The sequence below is a fragment of the Ursus americanus genome, chromosome 14 (genome assembly GCF_024610735.1).
Source record: "Ursus americanus isolate L20-20 chromosome 14, mUrsAme1.1.p, whole genome shotgun sequence".
Lineage (NCBI taxonomy): Eukaryota > Metazoa > Chordata > Mammalia > Carnivora > Ursidae > Ursus > Ursus americanus.
The window spans coordinates 70428431-70435520 of NC_142140.1; the positions used below are offsets into that span (position 1 = coordinate 70428431).

The 7090-nt window shown below is 47.6% G+C and overlaps 1 non-coding gene across 1 annotated transcript; it reads right to left on the reverse strand.

Moving 5' to 3' along the window:
* Positions 1-6198: 6198 nt before the first annotated feature.
* TRNAW-CCA (transfer RNA tryptophan (anticodon CCA)) lies at positions 6199-6270 on the reverse strand. The gene has a single exon. It is a non-coding gene; the product is annotated as a tRNA-Trp (tRNA).
* Between the last annotated feature and the right edge of the window lie 820 nt (positions 6271-7090).

Below are 7090 nucleotides of genomic sequence, written 5' to 3' on the forward strand. Positions count from 1 at the left end.
GCCCAGCTTTTCCTGGGTTTGCTCCTTGCGCCCTCTGCTGGTGAGCTGCGTCTCTAAGAAGGCAGCGCTGGCTTCCTGTTCTCTGCATTCCCAGCTATGGTCAAAATCCGGCAGGTGGGGGGCCCTGAGCAGAGCCGGGCTGCCTGTGGTTGCCACTGTGGCCAAACCCATGTGGATTTGCGTGATCCCTTCACAGCACACAGAGTACAGAATCACGGGGTCAGATAGGCAGCAGAATGCTTTCCTGTCCAAGTGCTGAACTCCTATAACCTTCCCTTACTGACCTAACCAGGAGTTTCTGGCCCTGGAAATACTAATAATGTTGGAATAATAGTAGTAGCAGTAATAATAATAAAAGTAATAATAATACCACCCAACACCACTGTCTATGGTGTTTACGACATGCCCCTCGCTGTTTGAAGCACTCTCCATAAATTCACTCACTGAAACCCATAAGGTAGGAACCTTTATTTTCCATTCTCCAGAGGAGGGTGTTGGGCACAGAGGGACGAAAAATAAATAAAATCAATTGCCCAAGTCCCACGACTGGTCAGAGATGCAGCCGGGATGTAGATGCAAGCAGCCCCCCACCCCCACCCCATTTGGTATACGTGCCACTGTTCTTTACCATTCATTATGGACAAATGAGAAACACAGGCACAAAGACGAAACAAAAATCTGTCATCTCGCCACCCAGAGATCATCCCCGTTTCATGTTCCTTTCCAGTCCTGTGCGTGAGCTTGTGGGGGGTCTGTCAGTCTGTCTGTTTGATACACATGAGACCTTCTATTTCTGTACCGTGCTTAGGACGCTTCAAAATATATCCGGGTTTCCCTCGGTCACGTTTTGTCTCTACTCTTTGCCACTGACTGTTTTGAGTATCCCCTGGAGGTAAAGCAGGCAAATGTTCCTCTGTTTCTTTCTGACATTCAGCTTCTAGAATTTTCCACAGTAAGTAAGGGCAGTTCAGGGGAATGAGGTGGTAGGGACCCCTTCACATGTTGCCGTGGGGTTGTGAGTTTGAGCCTCATGCTAGGCACAGAGTTTACTTAAGAAAAAAAAAAAAGGTAGGGGCGCCTGGGTGGCACAGCAGTTAAGCGTCTGCCTTCGGCTCAGGGCATGATCCCGGCGTTATGGGATCGAGCCCCACATCAGGCTCCTCCGCTATGAGCCTGCTTCTTCCTCTCCCACTCCCCCTGCTGTGTTCCCTCTCTCGCTGGCTGTCTCTATCTCTGTTAAATAAATAAATAAAATCTTAAAAAAAAAAAAAAAAAGAAAAGAAAAAGGTAGAGCTCCAACTCACAGTCCTGACAGTCACCAGCCCAGAAAGGCAACCTGCTGTAAGCGGGACTTGGAGGAAGTCAGACTGCTATCTCCAGCAACAATCCAGGAAGCCAAACAGTGACCTCTAGCACAATCAGCCCCAAATGGCCGGGACTTGACTAAAAACTAACAGCCTCCCTGAATTTTGTCCCTGCCTCGATTTAGGACCAGCCAGAGACAAGCAAAGACGCACCCATGACCAATCACAGAGGACGCGCCCGTTCTAGTCAGCCTGCTTTCAGCGTCCCCAGGTTGCTCTAAAGCTCTCCCGCCACCCCCTGCCCACCTCTGGGTCTCGGCCAAAACACAGGTGCTGGTGGCTGGCTCCCTTCTATCTACAGCAGGCTCAGGACAAATGGCCTTTGCTTTTCGCAGTTGGCTGGTCTTCATTCATGTCCACACTTCCTTTCCTCCTCCGGTTGGTCCTCCGCACCAGCCAAACTCAGTTGGAAGCCAGAGGGCAAGGGTCACATGGATGGGGTCCACAGAGGAGTCGCATGGGAAGGTCACACCCTGGGTCAGACGCGCAGGTGGGCTTTGAGCGGGGACATAATAGATGGGGCACCCATTACAGAAGTCACATTAGGACAAGGTCAGTGGGTCACACAGGTGACATACAGAATTCACACCTGTGGTCATAGGGGACCTCCAGGGAGCCCCTGTTTACTCCATCCACCCCCACACAAGCACGGCCAGGGGCATCCCATCCCAGAGCTCTTAGATGTTGAGGTCAGAGATTTTGTACTAGAAACCTGCTCTCTGCCTGACCTTAGAGCTGTCCAGGGTCCCTCAGTGTGGCTGCCCTTAAAAACTATCCACGCGCCCATGTCCCTTGGAAGGTCTGTCTGTATCCTCAAGGAGTAGAACACTCACTGACGTTCCTAACTTTTTTTCTTTGACAAGGTGACATATTCATAATATATGCATATATATTCATATATTCAAAAATCAAAACAACATAAAATGAATGTGAAATGTTTTGTTCCTACGTCTGCCACCTTTCACCTTATTTCCTGACTGGTTCTTAGTTGATTTTATAAAAACTCTTGGTTTCTGTACGTTAATTTTGTACCTCACTATCTTACCAACTTCTCTTTTCGTTTCTAGTAATTTTTCAGCAGACTCCTTTAGGTTTTCCGGTTACACGATTGCATCATCTGCAAACGGTGATCATTTTAGCTCCTTTGCAGTGTCCGTAACTCCATTTTTTTCTATTGTCTAAGTGTCTGGGTTTTGTCTTTGATCTATGAAGTAATTTACAAGTTTTTAAGCATCCTAATTTTAATACGCTTTTCCTTGTTGATTTCTAAATTAATGGTAATTGGGTCAGAGAAAGTGACCTGAATGACACCTGTGCTTTGGAGTTTGGTGAGGTTTCTTTTGTGGTGCAGAAGGTGGTCACGTTTATATAAAATGCTTCATGTGAACTCAACAACAGTGTTACCTAATTGCTATGCACGGAGTTCTATCTATGTCCATTTGACCAACTTTGTTAATTTATTATTTAACTCTGGGTATCTTCAGCTGATTTTTTTGTCTGCATCATCAACCAATCATCTCTACCCTGTTAGTGATTATCTTACATTTTAATATATGTAACATGGTTTCAGGTTAATAAATATCCTTTCTTTCAAAAAATATAACCACTTAAAAGGCTTTACACTCAGATTATGGGAACACTGGCTTCCATGTTATTCTTGTCCAGGATTGTAGTTCTATTTTGCAAATCCACACATTTGTGGTATTTTTTTTTTGTTTCTGTGTGGTCGAAGTTTGTTAGCTAACCACGTTACCATTTCCTTGACTCACTGGGTCCTTCTTGCCTCTCAGATCTGTCTGGGATCGTTTTCCTCCTCCCTGAAATCCACCCCTTAGAGAGTCCTTCAGGGAGAGATGCTGGGGGTTCCATTTGTTTGAAAATATCATATATATATATATATATATATATATATATATATATATATGGTGATATTTGTTGAAAAAAGAAAAAATATATATATATGTATATATGATTTTATTTTTTAAGTAATCTCTACACCCAATTTGGGGCTTGAATTTACAACCCTGAGATCAAGAGTTGCACGCTCTACCAAGAGAGCCATCCAGGCACCCTAAAATATCTCTATTCTTCAAAGATAGCTTCCCAAGTATATAAGTCTAGGTTGGCAATTATTTTCTTTCAGTGCTTTGGAATTAAAGAGTGAGTTCTTTATTTTAGGGAGGATGGGCAGAGGGAGAGAGAGGAGACCCAAGCAGACCCTGCGCTGAGCGCGAGCCGGACATGGGACTCGATCTCACGACCCTGAAATCACAACTCGAGCCAAACCAAGTATCCGACACTTAACCAGCTGTGTCACCCAGGCTACCCAGTGCTGTAGAATTAATAGTACGCTTTTCTGGCTTTTGTTGATGCTGCTCAGAATTCAGTTTCAGACCAACTCTTATTTTTTTGTCGATAATTGGCTTTTTTCCCCCAATCCCCTGGTTGTTTTAAAAAATCTTTTACTCTCCATATTGGGCAGTTTTCTTATGTTGTATACAAGTATGGATGTCTTTTTCCTTATCATGCTTAGGAGATAGAGTGCTTCTCGCCAGGGACGACTCATGTCTTCCATCAATTCTGAAAAGTTAGTAGCTACCATTTCTCCAAATACAACCTCTCCCCTACCATCTCTTTACTTCCCCCGGGGAACTCCAGTTAGGCTGAGATTAGACATTTTCATTCTATCCACAGTATTGCTTTATTTTCTCCCCTATTTTGTATCTCTTTGCCTCTTTATTTGCCTTCAGTGTAATTTCTTTAATTCTACCTTTGTATTAGTAATCTATTGCTACATGGGAAATGAACCCCAAACCTTAGCTCCTTAACATTTATTATCTCACACAGTCTTTGAGGGTCAGAAATGCATGTGCGTCTTAGCTGGTTGGTTCTGATTCGGGGTCTCGTATGAAGTTGGAGTCAAAATGTTGACAGGGGCTGCAGTCCTCCAAGAGTCTGAGTGGGGATTCCTCGTGATGCTGTTGGCTGGAGGCTTCAATTCATCGTCAAGTGAACCTCTGCAGAATTTCAGAAATGTTCTTGCAATATGGCAGCTGGCTTTCTCGGAGCAAGCGATCCAGAGAGAGAGGTGGGAAACCACAGTTCTTTTATGACTAAGTGTCCAAAGGCACACACCATAACTTCTCCTTTTTCTGTTTGTGAGATGAAAGGCGTTAAGTTCAACCCATACCCAAGGGAAAGAGAATTAGGCATCACCTTTTGGAGGGAATGCCAAAATTTACAAACATATTTTGAACCACCATGATATTTTATTTAATTATTTTGTTTCAGTTCTGCCTGTCTAATCTGCTGGATAATGTACCTGTGTGTTTCTAATATCAAATATTAAATCTTTCATTTCTAGAATTTTCTTTTTAGCTATTTTTTTTAATATTTATTTGACAGAGATAGAGACAGCCAGCGAGAGAGGGAACACAAGTAGAGGGAGTGGGAGAGGAAGAAACAGGCTCACAGCGGAGGAGCCTGATGTGGGGCTCGATCCCATAACGCCGGGATCACGCCCTGAGCCGAAGGCAGACGCCCAACCGCTGTGCCACCCAGGCACCCCCTTTTTAGCTATTTTTAAAACATACCAGAGTCATTCTTCTTGTTTCTTGTTCTGTTAATTTTGTAGTCCTCTTTCGTTTTTAAAAGATTAAACATAACCATTGTACACTCAGTATCTGAGAATCCCCAGTCTCTGGACCTGATTTTGCTGGTTCCTACACAAAAGGTCTTCTCTCTTATTTTCTTTTAAAATATGAGTGTATTTTGACTGGTACTTTAAAGCCAGAGGCCTGTTTTGAGGGTGTATTTCTTTCAGGGCTCCTGCCAGCATGCTGTGGGTCCTACTGACCTGGGAAATTATAAAATAATTTTTTGACTTGGAGGTTTTGGACTATGCAGGTAGGGTGAATTCTGATCTGGAACCCATGTTTCATATTAGATTCTATGTACCCTCTAATAACTAGATTTAATGTTAACATTTTGGGGGGTGCTTATTAAAAAAAAACAAAGTGAGACTCTGTCTCCATCCCTTCTTCCTCCTCATTCCCCAGAGGTAACTACACCCTAGAATTAGTGTGAGCAATTCCCGTCCATATTCTAATATGGATATATAATAACTATATATTATTAACATATACAGTACGCGTTGGAATTTTTATGCAACTTGCTTTTTTTTTTTCTCCTATACATCCCTCTACTGGTGGACAGGAAGCGCTTTTTTGGTTTTGATCTTTTGTTTGTAACTATTAGCAAACAATACTGAGGTGCATATCTTGGCCTTATGGCTGTGGCTAAATCCACAGAGCTTCTGCAAGTGGTGTAACAATGCAGGTGAGAGGGAACATTGGGGCGGAGAGACAAAAGAGGTGGGTAGGGCGAGCAAGGAGACACCTGCAAAAGGCACCCAGTCCTTCTTGGGACGAGGTGTCACTTCCCGGACGAGAGTCCCCTCCAGGGGCGCATTATATCTTCCCATAGGTGGGGTTCCGAGGGCCCCAAGTGCGTTGGGGGAGGGGAAGGAGGATGGGGGCTGGTAACTCCAGGGGCCAGTGCTGAATTGCGGGGGGGGTGGGGGCAGGGCGGCCACCAGCGCGCGGGCGGGGGTCACTCCGCGCTGGCCGCGGCGCCTCCTATCGGAATCCAGAAGCAACCTCCGCCTCTCGCAGTCGCTTGCGGAAACCCTGTATTCGCGATGCAAGGAAAAAAGAGCGGGGTTTTCCGCCTGCTGGAGGTTTAACCACGGGCGCCCGAGGCCGAACGTCTCCCCTGCGGCTTCTGCAGCGCCTCGGCCAGCCCTCCGTAGCTCGGGGAAGAAAAAAAGGGACCATGACCCCGACGTGACTTGAACACGCAACCTTCTGATCTGGAGTCAGACGCGCTACCATTGCGCCACGAGGTCACAGCGAGTAGACGCGTCTGCGTCGCTAAAGGCCTCGCTGTGCCGGCACGGTCCCGCGGCTCGGAACACCTAGGCGGGGAGGCACGGTCCCCCCGGAGCTCCGGCGCTCGCCCAAAGGGAGGAGCGCCGGCCGCCCGCTCCTCCGCTTCCGGGAAAGCCGCGCGCCGGGGCCGCGGATCCCGAGCGCCGCGCCGCCGCCGAGCCCGCCCCGCCGGAGCCCCGGTGCAGGGGGCGCCCGGGTGCGGCCGCGGGGCCCGGCTGCGGCGGCCCGGGGGAGGCCGGCGGCAGCTCCCGAGTTCCGGGGAGCCGCCCTCGGCCGGCCCTCCGCCCGCTCCGCGGACAGCGGCGGCGAGGGGCCGAGGACCCTGCGCGAGGGGGCGCCCCCCACCCCCCAGCCGGCACGCGCGGGCCTCGACCCCCAGGCTGCGAAGGCGCCGCGGTTTTATTCTTTGCAAAGTGTCACAGGAAGCATTTTCTTTGATGAGGGTCCTAACAACACCGGGAAGACAGTTGGGGTACCCGAAACCCCCCAGCCGGAGGTGACCTGCTCATAGATGCTCGTGCGCGGTATTTCTTTTTGCAGAGTTTTCCTGGCTGGGAATAATCCCAAATAGAGTTTTGCTCTTTGGATTGATGGATAGCACACATATCGGAAAAGCGGCCGTGCGTTTTCACGGAGTGTAAATACGTGGGCGTCCGGCACCCAGATCGAGAAAGAGAACGTTAGCACCCCCCCTTCTGGTCACTTGAAATTCGTTTTTGAGATGGGGTTATATTGTACACAACCTTTCTCTCGGTGTCCTCGCTTGTCATAATACTG